Here is a 21647-nt window from a genome sequence, read left to right as displayed (position 1 = left end):
TTTATTTACATTTAAATGTATTCCATGTGAAAGGTAATGGCCTGTAGTTACAGTTGCAGAAAGAACATTCATTGTCAGACTCTTCTGGCTGGCTGTGGCGCTCCCAGCATGGAGGCAGCCTGAGTGCTCCAGTCTGATAGATGTGAAATCACTGGTTGTGATCACTGTGGAATCACAGCCAAAGAGGGGGTAGCTGCCCTCTTTTCATGTGCATCTAGGGTTGGGAGGTAGGGAAAGGTTTAGTTGCAAGTTTCTTAAATGCTTTTTCAAGTTTGTCCGTCTGAAGAGCAGTATGTCCTACGTGACTTTTGTGGGTGTGGGCAAGCATCAGAAATGGTAGCTCAGCTTGAGAAACATGGGGAAGCTGTTCAGAATTGGTGTTTCTTGTTTGGAGTGATCCTCTAAGGGAAGAGCTTTTCAGTACATACAGACACTGGAAAAATGGAGCCTGTGAGTAGGAAGCCTTGACTGGAGAAAGCCTGCTTTGAGATTAATGATTTTATCTGTGGCCTTTTAATACCTCCTGTAGATGGGAGGATAGCTCAGGACTGATCCCTCTGATGGGAGGCAGGAGGTCCTGCTGTTTGGAAGGCATGATATGACATCTTTAATGCCTCCCTTCAGTGTTCATAGGGGCTAATCCTACCTTGGGGTTAGGGACGGCCTTAAATTTGATGGAGCTTGGATTAGATGACAACTGATTTAGGTATCTAATCTATAATGAGTAAAACTATTAGTCTGAGTCATGTAGGTATGCAAGGAAATATATCTTGAACTTTATGTACTATTTGATAGTCCAGACAGTGGACATTACATTAGCTACTGGCAATGTTACTGCCATGGGCTCATACTCATAGGGATCTCTGGATCCATTGTTTTTTTGTTGTGGGGAGGAGGAAGGTGGCTCTTCCAAGGCCTACTGTAAGCTGCTAAAACTGATTACAGTATTATTTTTTTATTTTTAACAAACTAGTTAGTCTGTTAAAACTGAACTTGAGGTTTTCTATGGAAAACGTAATACTTGCCTTAAAATCACAGAATCACAGAAATTCTAGGGTTCACCAGGTTTCATTTTGGTCTGTACTTGCCTGGAGTTCACCTGGCTGCCCTGACTGCTGAAAATGGTTGGTATTTCAAGCCTATTGTGTGGGCTCTGAGTGTCAGTGAGTGTAGGTTGTGTCAAGAGTCAACATCCTTTATTTGGGGGCAGGGGGGAATGAAGACCCATTGGGGCCCATTTCTTATAAAGCCAGAGCAATCCTGGAGCAAAACCCCATGTCTTTTGCAGTCATCTTTTCCTTTCAGCTCCCACTTCCATTTATTTCATGATGCTGTTGGCACTGCAGGGACAGTTTGCTCTTCCTCAGCTGCCCTCGGAAACTTTCTGTTTGCTGCGAGGTGCCCTTGGCAGTTTGCATTGGGGGGCAAGCTGTGATTTCAGTTTAAATGAACACTGCTTCTCTTAAATAAGAACTTGTTTAAATAAAGGTTTAAAACCAACTAAGAGTCTTTATGGAAGAGCTTCCAGTTTAAACATGGCCTGGCAGGGACATGCACAAACCTGCCAGCATTTCAGAGGGGTGACCCCTTACAGCAGTGTCCCTGTCTCCTTGTTGAAGGTGTTCAGGAAAGAGCAGGTTCTCAATTTCCCTTCAATATCACCAAATTTTTTGAAGGGCTAGTGAGAAAAATGGCCTATCTTGTGTTGATAAAAAGTGAATGCAGATTTTTTTTCAGAAACCTGCTTGTTCCAGTGAAGAGTGTGTAGGAATAGTCATATTCCTGGTGTGTTGGGAAAGGCTTATAAAGATATTCAGGACAATAAGCAGCTGCTTATTCTGGGTGCTGGCATGCTTTTTTCTGACTGCCTGGAGTGTCAGGTGTAATCTGCTGCTCAGTCCAGGCCACTGTCTGAAGTGGTGTCCCAGAGGAGCTGTGTGTCCACAGGTGACAAGCCTGGAATAGTAAACCCTCTCCCTGTGCTAGCAGTGCTCTTGCTATTTATTGCTCTGCATTGCAGGAGCCCAAACTGATATCCAAAATATGAGTTCCACCTGCCCCTTAGTTTTCCTGACCACTTTAGTATTTGTAATCCCCCCTTTTACGCTCCCGTTGCTATGAAGAAAGGCAAAACAGGCAGGAGACGCTGATTATGTGCTCAAGAAGCAATTAAATGGTGTTGGAAGTGCTGCCAAAACATGAAAAGCAAGAGAAAGGACAAGTCTGGGTAAAAAGTTATTTTCTGTTTCTTATATTGTGTGTATTATTAATAGATGGAAAATTATTTCAGACAAAGCTGTGAATTTTGTTAGCCCTTCTAAAAACACACTAATTTTTTTTAAAGCTTCCCTGTGAGTATTATGACCAACCTCATTTCACAGCTAGATAAATTCATCTCAGTTAAATGCAATGGACAAAATCTAGAAAACCCAACTGCTTAACATTATAAGCAGCTTGCATAAACATGAATTATTAAGGTCACAAAAGCTCCTAGAAACCAGCTGAAATGAGTGCACTGTTGCATTTCTTTTATTCAAAACATGCATTAATTAATAAGGGGCTTAGTGCCCCAGACTGTTTCTCCCCCCTCCACGCCTCCATCAGATTTTGCTTTCATCGAGTGGAGGGGAAAGTGTCGCTTCTCTCTCTTCCTCCTCCCTTTTGTTTGGCTGGAGCACAGGAAGGTGCCAGACTCCATCCTTCACAAGCCAGTCATTCACAGCTGTGATACCCTAAAATGCTCAGGTGGGTTCTGCTGAGGCTGTTAAACAGCAGCACGCCCTCCAGAACAGCCAGGGTTTCATGTTCTTCCTTCTTGGACTGCCAGAATAGGAGCAGGAGCCTGAAGACAGGCTGCCAGGAGCTAGAGAGCAGTCACATCCACATGTTTGGGCAGTGCAGAGAGGGCAGGGTGCTGACAGGATAAATGTGGAAGAGAAGAAGACAATGAAGAGACGGCCCGGTTTGTGTGGGTGTGGGCATTGTGTCATTGTGCCGGTCCCCTCCACCTGGTGTGGACATAGGCAGCTCGTGGTGGCCATGGAGGCATTGGAGATGTAGGAATGTTTGATGGGACCTCCTCTCCAGCCCCTTCCAGCACAGGAAATAATTTCAGTGGCTTGAGTGAGAAAAGGGCTGCAGTGACTGAGGGGGCCAAGCCTTCCTCATGTGCAGAGTCAAAGCACATGTCAAGTTCAGCACTGGAAGATTCTTGGAGCAAGGCACTGAAGAAGAAGAAAAAAAAGCAGGAATAGAACGGTGTTAATTTTTAAAATTAATTAATTCATTTGTGGTGCTGGCTGTAGAGGAGGCAAGTCAGATTAACAGTGTGGAGGGAAGAGGCTGCAGTGACCGAATGGGAATTGAAGAGAACTTCAGTGCTGGGTGCAGGTGGTGTGGGTGGGGGGAAGGCTGAATCTGATGGAACTTCCACAAGAAGAAGCAGCTCAGATGAGAGAGCTTACTCACAGGACTCTGTGTTTAGGAGAAGGGATGCCTTCAGACATGGTCCTAAAATGTGAAAAATACTACAAGTGAATATTGCAAGTGAACTTGTGTATGAGGTGGTTGAGCCTTGGTATCATGGAGATAGCAAATGGCTTGAGATCTTTTATGTGGTTTGTACAGCAAGTAAACCCCCTAAGGCAGACACCTCCCTGTGCTTGTCGCAAGTCAGTGTGGGCACAAAGGCTGATGGTTGGCATCTCTGCTCTCTGTGGTCCTGGCATCTGCAGAAGAAACTCAGGTAGGCAGAGTTTGTGTTATTGAACCCCAGAGAAATGAAATCTCTACTTCTGGCCTTGCTGTGACTCCATTTTGCTTGGTGCCTTAATGAAATACAGCACAAATGCCAAGGCATCTCATGTGGGCTTCTAAAATTCTTCCCAGGTACCACACTTGTGCTTTATCTGCAAGGAATCCAGTTCCTGCAGCCACCAGAGAAACAGTTCAAGGAAACACAAATGTTAAAGCCATTGTTCAAATGCCTCTGCTCTGGGGTGGGTACGTAGTTTTAACTTCTCAAACAGCAAAGAGGTTCTTTGGGATGATTTTGGGGGATGGACCTGCCTCCACCAGGCTGCGAGGAGGGGCACAAAGGCCACAGTGCAAACATTCACCCCAAAGAATGATGGTTATTGGGTCTGCCTTGTTAAAAAACAAGAAAAATGTTTGTGCCATGCTGTATTCCATCATGGTTTTTGAAAATTAGCCTCATCAGAGGCTGCTTTTGATATATAATAAAAAAACTCTAAGCAACAAAGGAGCTTTAAAAGAAGCAAAGACTTGACATATTTGTTAATACTCAGGGTAGCAATGCATTAATTTTAAGGCATGCTTTTTTTTTTTTTTTGTTAATAAAATGAGGACACTAATTAAAATTAATCCATTTATAAATCTTTCCACATCCAATTTTAAAGTGTAAATAAAACATTTGCCTTGTCTGTCCCTTTTCTCATCCTGAGACAATACAGACCATGTCACTTTTAACTCTTTATGGTAATGAGCAGATAAAACTATCTTAAATTATTTGCTAAAAGATAAAAATTGGTGCCACAGTGGAGATAGCTTTTAAAGTGTGGGAAGGATGGCAGTGGAAATGTTGGGAGGGCCTCAAAATGTGTTTTAATGCTTGCCTTTGGGATCTGCAAACCTGAGCAGTTTCTTGCCTTGGCTGCCTCCCTGTCCTCCATTCCCACCCCTTTCACAAAAATGAGTTGTCTGTTGGCTGTCTTCCTTGAGGTGCATTTTTCAGTGTGATAATTTGGATTATAAAATACACAGGGATGAATTTACTCCAGTTTTGCTCACAAAGTCAGGCAGGATTTTAATGGGTGAGGTTGGAAAAAGAGAGGTGGTGGACCAATCCACGAATATGCCATATTTGATTAATTTATGTGATTTAAAATTAAAAACAAACAAAAAAAATGGGGGCTTATGGCAAAGAAGCTCTTTGAAGTTTTATTTCTGTGACATGTGAGACTGCAGCGTTGCCAAGGCTGAAGGTATTTTTCTGTTTAGAAAGGAAGCTAAACACGACCTTGGGCCTGTGATTGTTGGGAGCTCCTCAATGTATGTTAATTAGTAGACTGTGAGAAAAGTAGTACAGCTGCTCAGGGAACTATATATTCTAATTTTTTAATGTGTTCCAGATATTATCAGTTGTGCCTACAGATCTTTGGTGCACATGTGGCTGTGTGGAGGTTGCACGTGTCTGTGTACCACAGTAAGGCACTTGTGCATAGGGTGCTGGCAAAACTGCTGCCCCCTCCCACCCAAAAAAATCCCAAACAACCAAACCCCCCCTGTAGGTGATACTTTAAACTTTAACATGAGCTGTGTGTCTCTGCTTTGTCTCAGGCCATGCCAAAGTGAAGAGATAGCACAGAGCAGGTCTGTTGTGCGTGAGGATGCTCCTCTCTGCTTTCATATGCAGATTTTTAATAAAACAAGTATGCATCTCTGCTTCTTGTCATTCCTGTCCCTGGGAAGTTTCATGTCCCTTGCTATCTTCTATCAGTTTTCTGCTCTTTGGTTTTGATGTCTGTTCTTTATAAATCTTCCAGCCTGAAATCTGCCCAGAACTGCCCCCACTCCTCCTTGGCAGGACTAAAGCTCAGCAGCTGCAGACAAAGTGAAGGTAAGAGAAGAAAAATTGCAAATCCTTGGAGAAAAATGTGCAAAGCAAAGTAATGCTTGGGAAGTAATGCCTTGGGAAGGGGCAGCTTGCTATGGTTCTCCTACAGACACAAGTGCTTGGTGGATTAGCAGATGGAGAGTTTAGATCGTTGTTTCCAGCAGTGTTTGCACTCTAAATATTTATCCACTGTGCTCAGGAGCATTGTTCCACCTTTCCCAGAGAAGCTGTGCTCAGGTAGGAGCTTTGAGCCCCCCTTCCTCCCAAGGGTAATGGGATTTAGATTTGTGATAGCAAGTTTGTGGCTCTTAAACAAAGTTGCTGAGAAGGACTGTTTTAAGCTGTGCTGCTGGTAATCAGCCTGCTTTTGTGAAAGCATAAAGAGACAGATGTTGCAATGCAGGAGTTAAGGCTCCACTGAGTGTTTGCTCTTTCTCCGTGGGTGCTGCCGTGGGAGGTGGGGGAGTTCAGGAGGACACGGCTGGACACTCACCCTCCTCATCTCCAGAAAATGAGAGGATTTCTCCTTGCAGAAAGCAGCTTCTGCATGGTGCCGTGGAGGGCTTTTTGTCCTGTGTGCTCAATTTTAGGTTTTAAAGTGCTGTGCAAAATGACTTCTTTGCTTCCAGCCACAGATTCAGAACTGCAAACCACCCACCGTACAGCTGCTAATGCACAGATTATCTCCACAGCCAACAGCTTTAAGTAATCAAACAGAGATAATTTTACCTCTGTGACCCAACAAATAAACACTAGAATCAGGAAAAATCCTTTCGCCCACACAGTCCTATCCAGGCTTTCAAGGGCAGAGTGAGGAGTTTCATCAGAGCCCGTGGAGGTGCCAAGGTCTCCAGGTTTGTCCCACCCTGGATCGATGGTGAGCTGGCAGTGCTGTGGTGTGGGGTGCTCTCAGGAGGTCGCAATACTCTGTAACCTGATGAGACCATCTCTTGCTGCTGCTGCAAAAGACATTAAATGAGTAGGGCACAGACTGGAAGTTGTGTCTGCAGTCCTGCTTTCACAGGAAAAACTGTGGCTTGGATAGGCTTTTGTTGATGACTTCAGCCTTTAACTTTCTGTTCTTTGGGAGAACACACATTTCTGACAGCTATCAGGGGTTTAGCGCCATTAAAAAACACAACTGTTACATATTGTAACATCGCATCTGTGGCTTCTTTCTCACTGACCCGTCGCCACCAGTGTTGAGAAAGAGAAGAATTGTAGTCCAGAAGTCATATCAGAAAATATTTTTTTTTTTGCACTTTAAAGGTCTGTTTCTTTTTGCTTTCATTTCCCAGATCAGCTAATTGTGACCATTTTCTTAGAAACTAAGTCTTAGTGTTTTTTTTTAAATTTTAGTAAATTCTAGCTGCTCTGAGCTTTCCCTGCCCTTTCCCCCTTTGTTCTAGTAAACTCATTTCCTTATTCCTGTTATTAAGGATACTTAGCATATTGTCATTGGGAAACAGCACTCACTTCTTCATGGAAAGAAGCTGCTTAATGTTTCATGTGTTGCAGTGAATAATTAAATAAAGAAAAATATATTAGCCCACAAAACTAGTTGGCAGCTGAAAGGAAGAATGCATTTGCAGTCTGCTGGGGAAAAGTGACACTCCTGGCCTGGTGTCTTGAATCATGAGGGTAAGGTTTAAAAGCGAATAGGTCTGGCCTGACATTGAAAAAATCTGGATTTTTCAACTTCCCATGCACTTATAACATAAATCTTTAATTGTCATATTCTTGAGCTACTGGCTGTGAGATCAGACCTGGAATTGGTGGGGCTAAGGAAAACCAGGCTGGTGAGTGGAATGAAATGTCAGCAGGGACCACGACCTTGTGAACCGTCAGGGATGGAAAGGCTGTCAGCACTCAGGCAGGCAGGGGGCCTGCCAGCCTGATAGTGGATGGCATGAGCAGTCTCCCTGTAAATAAGGGGTTTTATTGCCCTTCATAGTCCTTTTCACCCCTTCTGGACTCTACAGTCATTGCCCCTTTCCTTTTGATTTTGTAATGCATCTTGAAACACAACTGCTGGGCTCTGCGAAAGTGGGGTAAAACACTGGGCAGATGGGATTCTGTGCTGGGAGAAGACTGACTGCTCCCAAATGATCTAAATGAGCTGTTGAAGTGAAGGGGAGATGACCATCCTTTAATGCATCAACTCCTATTTATTGATTGATCAGTCACTTTAAATAACAGTGTTAATTAACTCCATGCATATTCCAAAATCCAAGTTCACGATAGGCTAACAGAGAAAACTAACCACTCCTTTTGTTTTACAATACCTACAATTGTTTATTAAAAACAAAACCAGTGTTCCCACTGTGATATGAAAGGTTCCCAAAACTTCCATATCTGTTCTCAGGGTGCCATCTTTTCCCAGAGAGGGTGTTTCGCTTGTTATGGGAAGACTGCCTGAGAACCTTATTGTTTATAAAGTGATGCCTGAGAGAGTCTAACTGTTTATAGAAATCAGGCTGGGAACTGCTTTTGGAACTGCTTTGCAACTACCTTTTACTTTTCTCTCAATTGTATGGCTTCATGGCCTTTTTCTTTAAGCCGTGCTTGAACTAAACTCCTGACAATGAGCCATGGAATTTTTTTCTTTCCAAATGAAACCAGAACTGAACTGTAATTTCACAGTGACCTTTGCAGTTTTACGAAATGAGATCAGACACTTGCCATCCTCATGGCAGACAGAGCCTTGTTCCAACAGTAATTCAGGGCCCAGTTGCAAACTGGGATCTGTGCTGAGTATCTTTTTCTTTACCTCCTCCCATCTAGTTTTTCCTCTCACTGCACATATAATCTCAAATGGATAACATGCTTTAGTAGAATTTGCTGGACCAGAGACAGAGAGTTGTGTGGAGAACAGCTGTGTCATTGCACATCCCTTTGGATCTGGTTAGTGTTGGTCTCATCAGCTTAGGTAGGGGCCTTTGTGTTCTTTTTCTAGCCCTGTGTGCTGGCATTTGGAGTATGGATCCCATAATTTCTGTCTGCATCGTGCAATTGCCTTTTGCATTTTCTTTTCTGTGTGTGACCTGCAGCTCTGTCTGCGGTGGGGACACAGTGAGCAGGACTGCAGGGATGATGTGGATCTGGTGTGCTTGATACTCACCAGAGCGACTGCTCAACAACCAGAGAACATTCGCAGGCCTCCAGCCTCCACGTGCTCTGCTGCTCTGCCAGTGAGACTGGGCTGACCTCTGCTCAGAGTGAGAGATTGGGTCCAATTCAGCTTCTAGCAATGTGGGGAGAGGCCGAGGGAGCTGTTGCAGCAACCTGAAGAGTCTTCAAAATGAGGAGAAAGGGGACATTTTATTTCCAAAAAGACACTTAGAAATTCTTGTCAAGGGTTGTGCTGAGCCAGTGCTGTTAACTCTACTTCTGGCTTATCTAAGTACTGCTGAAGTTGTGATCTTTTAGATCATGTGCACCAATTCTTCTCTTTAAATTGACAGACTCTGCACTGAATGGCTCATACTTGGTAAGACAGATGCAGAAAAGATGAGAAAAACTTTAAGAGGAAACGTGGTTTTTAATTACAATCTCCTGCACCTCCTGCTTTGGTAGCTCATCAGCTTGTGATGGGCTGTATGGCAGAGAGGATAGAGAGGCAGAGAGGATGGTGCCATTTTAAATGTGCTGCTTATTTCACTGGCTTAGACCTTTCCTGCAGACTTGATTCAGCAAGGTAAATAACCACACATCTACTTTGAATTGCATGAATACTACTGCTGAAATTAGCAACACTCTTCCTGCGGTTCATTTAGGATGCATGGTTGCAGCTGACCCAATTCCTGCTGAAATAAATGGAAGAATTTCCCAGTATTCTATAAACCCAGGTCAGGTCCTAAATCCGCTTAACCCTTTGAGTGCCTGCTGTGCTGTCTGCTTACCACAGAGTCATGGTTTGGAAGTGGTACAAATGCTGGCATGCATTGCATTGACCCGAATTTTTTCCATAAGGTGCACGAAAAGAGGAGCTCTCCTTGGCCCCCAAACACACTGCAGTTAATCTTCTGATGCTGCTGTGTTCACTATGTGGTTCCTCCCCTGCCTTCACCACTCTTGATTTCATTCAGCAGAATCTGCATCTTCCCCGTGCAGGAGTAACAAGCAGGAGGAGTCACTGCACTTGAGAGTTGGCAGGAGGGCAACGGCAGCCAGACCTGGAAATCCAGTAACCCTGGTACCACTGACCTCAGGATTAAACCCTGCTCACTGAAACATGAGCCCAGGCTGCCAAATTGCCTGTGATAAGCTTTAAAGAACTGGGAATAAAACCATGCCTGCATCTATTTTCATTGCAGCAACTTCTTAGCTGAAGGCTCATAACTGGCTGCAGCAATGTGAATACAGACCCCCCACAAGAGACCTGGCAGCACTCAGCTGTGCTCCAGGATCCCATTCTTGGGGTTTTGTTTGTTTGTCGTCTGGATTAAGGGGATTAAAGACTTAACCTTTGTACAGCCTTTCAAATAATAACTTGTTTGTGCTCGTACTGCATGTCAGGGAAGGATTCCCCCCTGCTCCTGATTTCATGATACAAGTGAAGATCTGAGAGTGGTCAGGCTCACGTAAAGTTGTGTCTTGTGCTCTAATCCCCCCTAAATTCAGCTCAGTGCTCTGTTCTCCATTTTGTGGTGTTGCTGGGACCAGGGCAGGGTACCAGCTTCAGACCTCTATCCCAGGAGCTGGGAGCTGTCATGTTAGTGGGGGGTCACAGTCTGAGCTCCAGATCCTTGTCCAGCTGCTGCGCCTCTGGGCTGTGTTTTTTGTAATCAGAAATAAAATTAATGCTGCCAGATGGGACCCTGCTGCATGTCAGTCTGTCACTGGCTGGCTGTGGCCATTCCTTACCTCCTGCTCCAGAGTGGCTTTTCTAAACAGGTTTCAGAGGTTTGTAGTTCTAAACAGTTTCTAAACAGGTTTCAGAGGTTTGTAGTTCTCACTGCAGCCCTCTGAGTGAGTGGCAGTGTCTTTTTTGAGATTCTTTGGGGATTTTTTTGGGGATCATTCCAACAGTGACTAAAATTTTCAAAAGCATCTAAGTGATTTAACAAATTTATTGGCATGTGTGAAAACAAGACTAAGGAAGACTTGAGAGCTGTATTTAGCTTGAACGTTTTTCTTCTACTCCCTGTGCATATTCCACATGTAATTAAGGGAAGACCCAAGGCCACCTTTGGGACCAGCTGGTCCCACCTGCAGGTATATTATCTGCAGGCATGGCCAGGACTTGCTTTCCTCAATATGGTGCAACACCTGCATGGTCTCAGAGATGCCCAGGAGACAGTCAGGCAGACGCAGAGATGTGGGTGGCCCTGGCTTTAAGATCTTGTCCTTGGCGCTGCTTCCTTGCAAATAGCACTGATCTAAGAGACACTGTGTGTGGGGGTGGGAGTTCTGGGGATTGGATTTTCTGGGGATGGGAGCCCTTGGGTTGAAGTGTGTGAGGAAAAGGCATTCCTCTGGCAGTTTTTCCCCTAGCAGGGAGGTTGACCCACCTGGTTCCAAATGGGTAAAAGCAGTTCAGTCTTGTGAGCTCTGTTCATGAAGATGTGGCCGTGCCATAGATTCCAGTAGATGCAAATGTCATCATGGCACTCTGCAGACATGTGGAGGAAAAAAAAATCTGTAATTTTGGCTCTTCCTGTTCTCAATGGACTGGAAGTAACAAGGGTGATACAACTTTATCACCTGGATCAGGTAACAGCTTTCCCATCTGGAGTGTCATCACATTCAGTAATTGTTGCCCCCTCCAGCAAACTACAGCTCTCTTCTAGATAGAGCAGCCAGTGTAAATAGTAATTTAAAAGCTGCAATACCTAGAAAAGCCATGGATTTACAAGTCCATATCCAAGAGTCTCTACTGTCCGGCCATGCTCAGGACATGAGTGACCACTGCTTTTCCTTCAAAGACAGCACAATACTGTGTCAGGCTCTAACAAAGGTTGCTACCATCAAGGACTTTACTCTAGGGAAATAGCTTTTAAAAGAACTGCCTCGATATTGCCTAAAAATGTACTTTAAAGAGAATCCTTAATCAAAGTGATGTAACAACAGGAGTATTTACTTTTCTACTTGACCCTGGAACAGATAAGTCACAGAGAGTTAACCATTCTCTGCAGTTTAGAGGGGATTTTATCTTGCAAGAAATTTGCCTTACCCTACTTAAATTTAGAAGATGTGAGTCCCCTTGTGTCTTCTGCACAGCATAGGGAATACAGACTGAGCTTGAGCAATACATGTTAAATTTGCCAGCAGTTCTCCACTGCAATAAATACCTCTTGCAACATAACACTGAAATCTGTGGATTGCAAGCCTGTGCTTTCTGGAGTATAATATACTTCATCCACTCCACCAAATGCCCATAAGGAAATTGTAAGTGAAATTAAACCACAATGTATGAGAGTCAACTTGCACAGACAGTTGATTTAGGACAAAAGCACCTCATTCTGGCTCCTGACTGTACAATTTTCAGAAGCAATTCACAGCAAGTACGTAATAGTCAAATAAGTTGGGTTGGACATTAAGCTGTGTGGTGGGTAGCATGAAGAAATAAATGGAAATGTGGTTACAAATTTGAAACTTTATCTTTGGAAACTCTGTGTAGCATTTTTGAGAGCTCCACTTGACCTACAACTGCTGGGTAGAGGCAGTAAAAGTGATATAAAGGCAGTGAAAATGAATTAATTTGAAAAGCCTAAGTGAATATTAATAGGACCTGCTATATTCAACAATTTGCAAGCGTGTCTGGCATTTATAGATGAACTGTGCTGTTTGTTACATATTACATTAAAGAAGAATCCTGAACCAACATATCAAAATGTCAAACTAACACAGCATTTTTCTTTGATCTCCTTTTTTGTTAAAATGAATTATTGATAGCCTTTCCCGTGGCTGACAGGAGAGATTTCTGATTTTCATTTGCGTACTAGATCAAATCTCCTGCTCCTTATGTAGACAGAGGTCTTTACAACAACATCTAGATATGGCGTGTGCAACGCAGAGCTCAGATTCTTTCTAGCAGGGAATGTTCTCCCCACCCATCCCATGCTGCTGTGATTTCTTAAGCTGATATTTTCATTGGACGTCTTTGAGCAAATACAGAGCCCACCCTGGAGCCAGCGGTCAGGATGAGGGTGCAATGGCTTTGTGTGGGCCCACAGACCACAGGGGTGGTGGGTGTGCAGCTCCACAGAGGGATCTGGAGCTGGTTTCCCAGCATCTGTGGAGAAAACCTGTTTGTCTTTTCAGCGATGAGGCTTGGGGAAGGTGTTTTCCAGAGTGGGTTTGATTTATGCCAGGTTTCAGGCAGATGGGGTGCGTGGTCCTGGAGGTTTTGGTGGTACCAGGGGATAACAGCATCTCTGTTATCCACCAGCACCTGGTTTGGACATCAGTAAAGCCTTGGTCACTGCAAGAGCTCTCAGCTAGTCCGAGTTCTGTGGTTTGCAAAACTCTCTGTCCAAATGTTACCCGAATTACAGTTCCAGCACTCATGTGCTTCTTAAGGATCCACCTCCCTCCTGGAACTTGGCAGCCCCCAAATCCTTTTGCTGCACTTCACCTGCAGATGCAGAAGTGGTTTTGGCTTGTTTTATTTTAAGGTCAGAAGACGCTGTCAGAGAAACAAATCTTTCTCCTTATGGTCTCCTGTTTATCCTGTTCAGCATTTTTAATTGTTTCCAAAAGATGCCGCTTGAGTTTGGCAGCTGTTGGGGCTCTTCCTCCAATATCTCTGGGTTTATTCAGGCACAGGAAAGGATTGTGCAAGTTGTAGCCATAAGGCTCATGAAAGATTTTAGATTTGCATGGATTTAAATTGTTTCACTTGGTTTAAGTCAGAATAAATTGACTGGAAATGTGGGTGAGGGTGGCCCCAGGCAGAGTGCTGCATGGAGGACAGGGGGACACACTTATCTCCTTATACTCCCCCATCCCCAAATGTGTTTCTGTTGCCTGCATCCCATTACAGATTTTAGAAACATGTTTCCCTCCCTGCAGTTGTGGAATGGGGGACCAGCCCTTGTCTTTCCGTGCCTCCAAGGAGATGCAGAGCCTGTGAGTGCCTTTCCCTGCCTTCTGCTGTCTCTCAGCCAGCTAGCAGGTCTGCTAGCTCTCTTCATGCTTTAATCAGGTTTTTTCTCTGCGTTCTGCTGACCCAGTTTAGGCTCTTTGAAGGCAGGCAGAGCTCCCCGGCGGCCGCGGCTCTGCCTTGGGGGGCCGTGGATGGGCGGCGGAGCTGAGCAGGCGGAACGGAGCGGCAGCGCTCAGCCCGGGGAGGGAGGGTGTGCTTGGAGGCGTGGGTCTCCTTGCTCTGCTCCCCCGGGCACATCTGGGTGCGTGTTTTTCTCTCTTAACTGCTGCATATGGCGTGCTGTTTTCAGTTTGGTTGTTGGTGTTTTCTTGTTTTATTTTTAAAATATTTTTATTTTTTAAAGGAGGTTTTATTTCAAGGCTGCTGGAGCAGTCCGCAGTGGGGTTTCAGACACGCGTGCTCACACTTCGTGCCTTAATAGCACCTGACATAACCTGGTCACAGACACGAGCCAGGCAGATTATCCATCCCCCACCGCTGCTCTGTCCCCTCTCCTGTCCCCTTTATGTAGGGCATTCTGTATCTCAGGCAGCATCCCCTGCCTGAATCCCTGGAGGAGCCTGAGGGGAGCCCTCCCTGCCTCTCCTTTTATCCTGGGGTCTCAGTTTCGTGTTCAGGTGCTGAATTTGTGGCTCTTTTCTCTGTGTGTGGGTTGGGATGCCGGCTTTGCACAGGGATGATTGCAGCTCTGCAGTAATAATTACATGAGCCAGGCTGAGGAGTGATGGCAGGGGAGAGGATCTGCCTGGTGGCATGACTCAGGGGTGGGGTGACGCAAGCCCGGGGCCCGACTTTGTCTTTGCAGGCTGCAGAAACTTCTCTCCCAGAAGCTGTAGTCCAGGTTGGGAGTGTTTTACCACAAGGCTGCCAGTATCCATTCTCTCTGCTTGGCACTGGCCCCACTCGTTACGGCAAAGGCCTGCAGGAAAAGCATGAGGCCATTTGTTTTCATGGGTTTTGTTGGTATTTAGTGGTTTCCTGCCTGGCTGAAGGATCTCAGGTGGTGTAGGAGGAAAATAAGGACCTGTCCTCATGAGATGCTGTTCATGATGAATTCCCTGACAGTTTACTTTTTGGAGCTTTTACTACAAATTGATTTTATTTCATCCCATGTCCCCTTAACCAAGAAGAGTAATTTTGGCTTGCATCCAGATTTGCTTCAGCCTGGGTGAATCTACTTGTGTAGACATTCTTTGAGGTATCAGAGGGTCTTCAATACCAATCTGGTCTGGTGCTGTGGCAGCCTTTGGCTGACCCTTGCTGACTCTTCAGCACAGGAGACACCACTTTGTGTTTCCTTTGCCGTACTTACCATACTTTGCCATACTTTTTCATGGCTGGTAGGTTCAATCATGTGGGCAGGAGGTCACCCAGATGAGGGCTCCTTGTAGCTTGTGATAGCACTCATGGTCTCACCCTTCTGCACAGTGTTGCTTGTTTGGTGGCCACACTGCAGAGACTGTTCATAGCCCATCCCTCCTTCTCCTAAACGCTTCTCTAGGTCCAGGCACTCAGCCCTGTAGGAACTGGCACGGAAAGATGGACTTCTGGGTCTGCCTGATGGTTGTGAGGTAGAAACCAGCTTGTTCCAACCTAGGGCAGTGCTTTGCTGTTCATGCTCTCTGTATGGACAGTTGTGTGCAGGGGATGCCATCCTTCTGTATTAAAGCAGAAACTGCTTTTGTATCTGTTCTACAGATGATGTATTCTTACTTTGTAATCTCTCTTTTTGCCTGTCCCATGTCTTCTCATGCTTCTTCATAGGGGCTAATTTTAAACACTGGACCTGTTTCTTCTAAATTCCATTGCTGTCTTTCTCATGCATATTTGTTATTCAGTGAATAAAACGGGGAATTTTGAAAATTAGTGTGAGCTGTATTTGTTAAAGTGGGTAGGTAGTGGCTCTGGAAGTTTTCCCACAGGGTTATTTTGGTCCTGGCCCTCAGGAGCTGAGCTGCTGGCAGGGCTGAGCTGCACCAGGGCGCCTGGTGGTTTGTGGTACACACACAGGCTCTCAGCAGACCCCTGGCTTCATCTTTCACTTGAGATCGTGCCAGGATTTAAGCTCTGCAATGAAAGAAAGTGCAAAAACCCTTCTCCACACACATGGTAGTAATACTTTAAGTGTATTTATAGAAAGGGCTGGTATTTTTTCCTGTTGGTGTTAAATTATGGTAAGAAGGATAGAAGTGTTACTACAATGCAGTTCTTCATCTCCTCAGAGCATTTATTCTCTGCTGTGTAACAACTCTGTGTGGTACTGATGTTGTATGGTCATTTTTGGATCATTGCTCTCCTGTGGTCTAGGCACAGGTCTTGGAAACCCCTCTGTGCCACCACATTGCTCCCCCTGAGGGATTGTCAATGGGGTTTGTGTGTTTGTCACACAGGTTTGAGAGTCGTGTGGGGCTAAGGCTGAACATCAGAGGTAAGACATGGTGCTGATTTTGGACTGATTCTGCATGGATCCTCAAGCAGAGCCAAGCCCTGAGACCTGGTGCTTTGCACTGCCTCCACAGCACAAGAGAAGGGCAGGAGCAGCTCAGCTCTTCTGCCAGTGTGCTAGTGCTTTAATTTTTAGTAATTTCTCCAAGAATCAGCTGTTCATATTTTTCCCCCCCTGGGCAATGGCTGACTTCTTAAAAGCAGAGGCTTGATTTCTTGCAGGCTGTGTTTTCTGTGGTTTTATTAATTTAATCACTATACAGGTGTGTGTATAAATGTGCAGTCACCTGACCAAAAATAAATGCTGTCAGAGCTTTTGCTCCTGAATTCAGGGCATAGAATCTGGCAGTGCTCTGGGCAGCTCAGGTAGCCTTCACACTGATGAATAGAAAAATCCGATCAATTGTTCCTTCAAAAAGCCACCTTTCTTTTCGAGCAGCTCAGACATGCACTCAGATATATAATACAGGCAGCAGAACTGAGCTGAAATTAATCCAGTCTGTAGTTCCTATAGTGAGAAAATGTCTGTAAAACTTCATAGCAGGTTGCCCCAAGATGGCACTCTGTGTGCATGTCATGTTGAAATAATCTTTTGGTTCTGAAAGACCATCTTTATGCACTGCATGTGTGTCTTCCTGGGGAGGTAAGGTGCAAGCCAGAGGTGGCAGGCATGCAGCAAATATTGTCATCAGCCCTTGAGTGATGGTCAGTGAGGGCATTGGGAACGTTGTCAGAGGTGATGCAGGCAAAGATAGGAGGATGACAGCCGAAAGGGAACTAGTGGTTTGTGACCAAAACATGACCTAATATGTTTCTATCCTTTTACATGCTTTTTTTGTATTGATAAGATTGTGTAATTCCCATAATACATAACATTTCATGCAATTGTTTTGCTATTCCTTTATCTCCTCTGGTGCAGAGTACAATTCTTTGACTGGGAAGGGAGTCGTGCCCTAAGCAAAATCTGACTGCTGAGGAAGCAGCATTTGCAAGGGGTAGGTCCAAAATAATGAAATAATTTCCTCTTCTTTTGAGAGTGGAAAAAGTGCTGAAATATAAAAATAAGTGTGAGAGTTTAGAGGGGAAAAGATGGTACCTTAACTTTAGGTTAGAGATCATAGGATCACAGTTTGGCTTGAGTCGGAATGGACCTTAAAAATCATCTCAATCCAACCCCTCTGCCATAGACAGGGACACCTTTCCCAAGAGCAGCCTGCTCTTGGGAAAGTTTTCTCCTTATTCAGTTCCTCTGTAGCTGCCATTTGTAATTCTTTAATGATGTACATGCTTTGAATAAACCATCTATTTCAAAATGATCTGTAGAAGGAAAAAAATCCTTTCACACTTTCACATTGCATTTTTTATAATAACTTTTGTCTATCTATGACTGAAAATTTGTCTCCATTTTGAAACTTTCTGTAATGGAATGAGATAAAATCTATTTCTGCACTTCACCTACTCCATGGGCCAAACAGATCCTTCATTTAATTAATTCCAGAAAGGAAAGAAGAGAAAGGAGTAATATACAGGAAGCTCTTGGCCCCGAACTCCCTTCCAAGTGACTGGCAAAGTAGGTATGGCACAGTGGCAGTGGGTGAAGCCTCCTTCATGCGGGTGGGAGATGAAGCCTTGAGCTGTGGGATGTTTTCTGGAGCACAGGGACGTCAATCAGCGGTGCTGTCACCCTCTGAGCCCACTCAGGTGCTGATGCAGACACTGACAGTGCTGCTCCCCGGCCTTGGCAGCGCTCTGTAACCTGGACTTGGTGTGGCATGGTGACAGGACACCGAGTTCTGCCCTGGCAGCGAGGCTGCTCACGTGCGGCGCGGCCTGCCGAGCCCTCCCAGGCCGCGCAGGCCGTACCCGTGCGCAATGGCCTGGTGTGGTTGTGTGGAGCACACGCTGCCTAGGATGAAAGTGGAATTTCAGAGCAGGCTTGTTTCCCTCCCCTCCCTCTCCCTGCCCCAGTGCCCCTTTCAGCAGCACAACGGGATGCCTTCCTGCTTCCCCACCGCTCCCCAAAACACACAGGCCCTCCTTCCTGCGTGGTGTAACTAATCTGGTTTGCTGACTGAGATCTGCCGGGGCCTTTAAAGCGGTGCCAGCTACTCTGTACTCAGTGTAGCATGGCAGCATTTCAGAGTGAAGCTAAAAATCCAAATCCAATAAGCAAGGAAATAACCATAAAGAAGAAGCCCTGGTTTCCATTCTGTCCATCAGCTTGCTGCCTGATGGGGCAGCTTTGCACTAAAAGTTGGCCATGGACCATGTGTTAGAAGTATGAAGACCTCTTTTTTCCCTACTTTTTTCCTCTTTAAGCTCAAATCTATGAAGAGATTCATTTTTTAAAATCCTATAGGAAAATCACATTATTTTCAGGGATGAGCTCTCAGGCAGTTTGGATTCCTTTTTCTCTCAGTTGGGATTAGCAAACAGCAGCAAAACTCACACTTCTCTTCCCTAAATCCCCCTTCAAAATGGAAGGAAGGTTACCCAAGCCCAGGTTTTGTTCTTTTGAGATTTAACTGAAAGAGAGTTTCAGTGAGGGGGTTGTGATCCTGTAAGGTGCTGGCTTTCATGAAAATTAGCAGAAAAATTTTGTGAAAAATATTTGCATTTCAAGCGAATGCAGATTAGTAAAGACTTTTACGGTGAAAAAGACTTTTATGGTTTTGTTAAAAAAAAACAGGTTAAATGATTTCTTGTTTGTTAAGTTTGTGGAGAGAAGATGACTTTTCAAAAAAGCATTAAAGAATCCCCAAAAATATAGAGCATCATGTGGGGGAACAGGACATGACAAAAACCCAGAGTGATGGGGGACACCATCCATGGTGCCAGAATGGGTCCTTAGAAGCAGGGGAATGCTTGATTTTGGAGAAGAATGAAACAGGTGCTGGAAACTCTGTGGCTTTCTAAAATGGCAGAGTGATGTTCTCTTCTGCCGGAGCATTCCAAGGGAAATCTGTTCTTATATGGTTTCATCAGGCCAATTTTAACTTTTATTTTATTTTTATTGTACAAAACAAATAAAGAAATTTGCCAGTGTAGGGAGGATTAAGAGTGGATAATCCATTTTTGTGACTCATTCTGAAAAGAAAAGAGCTCATCAACTCCCTGTAGCCTTGCATCTGAAGACAGTTGCTGACAGATTGCACAAAATATGTCCCTGCATTTTTAGGACCCCGAGACAGCATCTTGCAAGCAGATAAAACCAAATAAAATCTGACAAACCGTCTTTGTACTGGAGAGATGAGAGGAAAAGTGCAGATACTTTATGTTAGAGGATTTGAATGTGAAGCTATGAAGAAGGGCATTGAATTATTACTTAAACTCCTTAAATGTTCTCTTGAACATGAAGGATCTTAGTTAATTAAAAGTTATTGCATAACTGCTGCTGGGGAGTGAAAAGTTTATTTTTAATTATACTGTCTTACATAATGGTTACACGATGACAGAGACAGAGAAAGCAATTTAAGTATACTTTTTTAATAGAGTGAAATTAAAAAGTGAGGTGTTGATGCATTAATTCATCCTTGACTTGTCCCTGTATCTGTTTCATGATCTCTGCTTCAGCACGCAGCTTTTGAGGACAGTGTCTGTTTGTTCTGGACTTGCACAGCCCACGGCTGTGATGACGACTTCTTGAGCATGGTATTCATCACGATAATAAATAATCTTGTCCACTTTCAGCTTCTCCTTTGATCTCAGAATGTTTTGGCCAGCAGACTGGTACACATGCATCTGTAACTAATATGCCAACAAATCACATCTATAATTTATTGTAATCGTGGAAAACCTATTTCAGCTGGATGATTTCTTAAGTAATTTATTTAACTCTGGCTATAGGACTGTATTTTATGCCTTGATACAAAGAACTGTTGGCTTTAAAAGCTGAGCATGCAACAGTACAATTAAGTATGTTTTTTTTAACCAGAGACAGCATCTACAGAAATGTTGCAAACACAGAAAGGGAAAGTAAGATAGAGGGGAGCTGAATATTTGTGTGTAACATAAGTAAAAGAGAATCTTGTTTTCTGTCTAACTTAAAAATATCTCCTATGAAATACTCCCTTCCCTCTTTGAAGTCTGTGTGTGCCTCCTCAGTGTTTGCCAGCGCTGGTGAGGTACCATTGTGGGGCTTTGGGTCATTAGAACTTGCCTGGCTCCTGCCTGCTCAGGAAGGGGCTGCTGGAGGCAGCCAGGCTCTGCTCCAGCCCCTGCTCCATCCACAGCCCCTGTGTGGGGCCTTGGTGGCTGAAATGTTGTGTCCTGAAGTGTAATGTTCAATTTATCTAAACAAAGTGCTTGTCTGGAGGGGCCACCACCAGCTGATCAGGCTGAACAAAAAAACAGACAGGAAAACCTCAGCTTGCAGAGTGGTCCTGGGCTCACCCTTGTCAGACTTTAAAAGGTCTGGTTTTGGCCATGAACAAACATCCATTTACTTCTGCTTTGACAAGCACCTTTTCTATGAAAGGAGTCATGATGATGATTGTTGTTGAACTGGCCTATAGTGTGTAGGGTTTTTAAGCTAAATTGTGATGGACACCATAATAGCTCTAAGGAAATCTGGTGTGAGATTCCTCTGCTTTATGGCCTTGGCCTGCCCTTCCCCCTCTTCAAATTCTGTAATTTCTGGAAGTGCCTAAGACTTTTTTGAGTTACAGAGGACAGGCTGGAATTGATTTACCACCTGACTTAGTGGGGTCTTGAACAGAAACTGAGAGCTATTGAGTATTTCTGGCAAAGTCTTGTCAGAGGTTTAGAGCTTGCTTTGTAAATGCATTTATTAATTAATGTCTGCCTCTCTTTCATGGCTTTGGCTATTATTTTTTTAAATGGAAGCCATCACAAAGGGTTTAATTGCAGCGATTTTTAAATTATTTTGTCTTAGAAGTATTTGTCAGGGAAAAAGCATATGAAATTGAATGGATGTAAAAATTAATAACATCAGATCCTTTCAATAAAAGGGAATTAATGCAATGAAGTATGCAATATCAGGTTGTATCTGTGGGGTCAGATATGCAGAGATCCCTGTCTGAGGTACACGAAATCATGAATTTAGAGGGAATGAGAATATTGTCTGTTGATGATGTTGCAATATGCTTTCATCCTGTTATTTGGTGGGGTGGTTAACACTCAGGGGTGCCATGTGCCTGGTGTTACCATGCATCTGTGTGAACAGCAGGCTTGTGCACTGCCCTTCCCTTTCATGCTTGTCCATGTATCTTCAATTGTCATCTAAGTATAAAGCCCAAAACTCAGTAATTTGATTGTTAATTTGATTGTTCATTTGTAAGCTTCTTATGTAAGTCAGTGCTTCTTATGTCCTTTAGAGGGGCTTAATTAAACTCTTTTCGGGTAACTGGAAAAAGTAGGACAGCAAGGCAGGATGTCAAGTAACTCTTCAAGCTAGTCTGATCTCTCATGGCCAGGGTAGGTCCTGGAAACCCTGGA

At 44.2% G+C, this 21647-nt stretch overlaps 1 protein-coding gene across 3 annotated transcripts in view; it reads left to right on the top strand.

Annotated features, from left to right (window-relative positions):
• The window catches only part of PDZD2 (PDZ domain containing 2), a 201584-nt gene that overhangs the window by 9050 nt on the left and 170887 nt on the right, over positions 1-21647 (top strand). For all 3 annotated transcript variants that reach the window (XM_063180983.1, XM_063180981.1, XM_063180979.1), the window contains exon 2: positions 5565-5638. The gene's annotated coding sequence lies outside the window, so the exon portion shown is untranslated. The remainder of the gene's footprint in view (positions 1-5564; positions 5639-21647) is intronic.

Source organism: Melospiza melodia, chromosome Z (genome assembly GCF_035770615.1).
Source record: "Melospiza melodia melodia isolate bMelMel2 chromosome Z, bMelMel2.pri, whole genome shotgun sequence".
NCBI lineage: Eukaryota > Metazoa > Chordata > Aves > Passeriformes > Passerellidae > Melospiza > Melospiza melodia.
The sequence above is the reverse complement of the archived record's forward strand: the minus strand, read 5'-3'. Positions and strand labels throughout refer to the sequence as shown.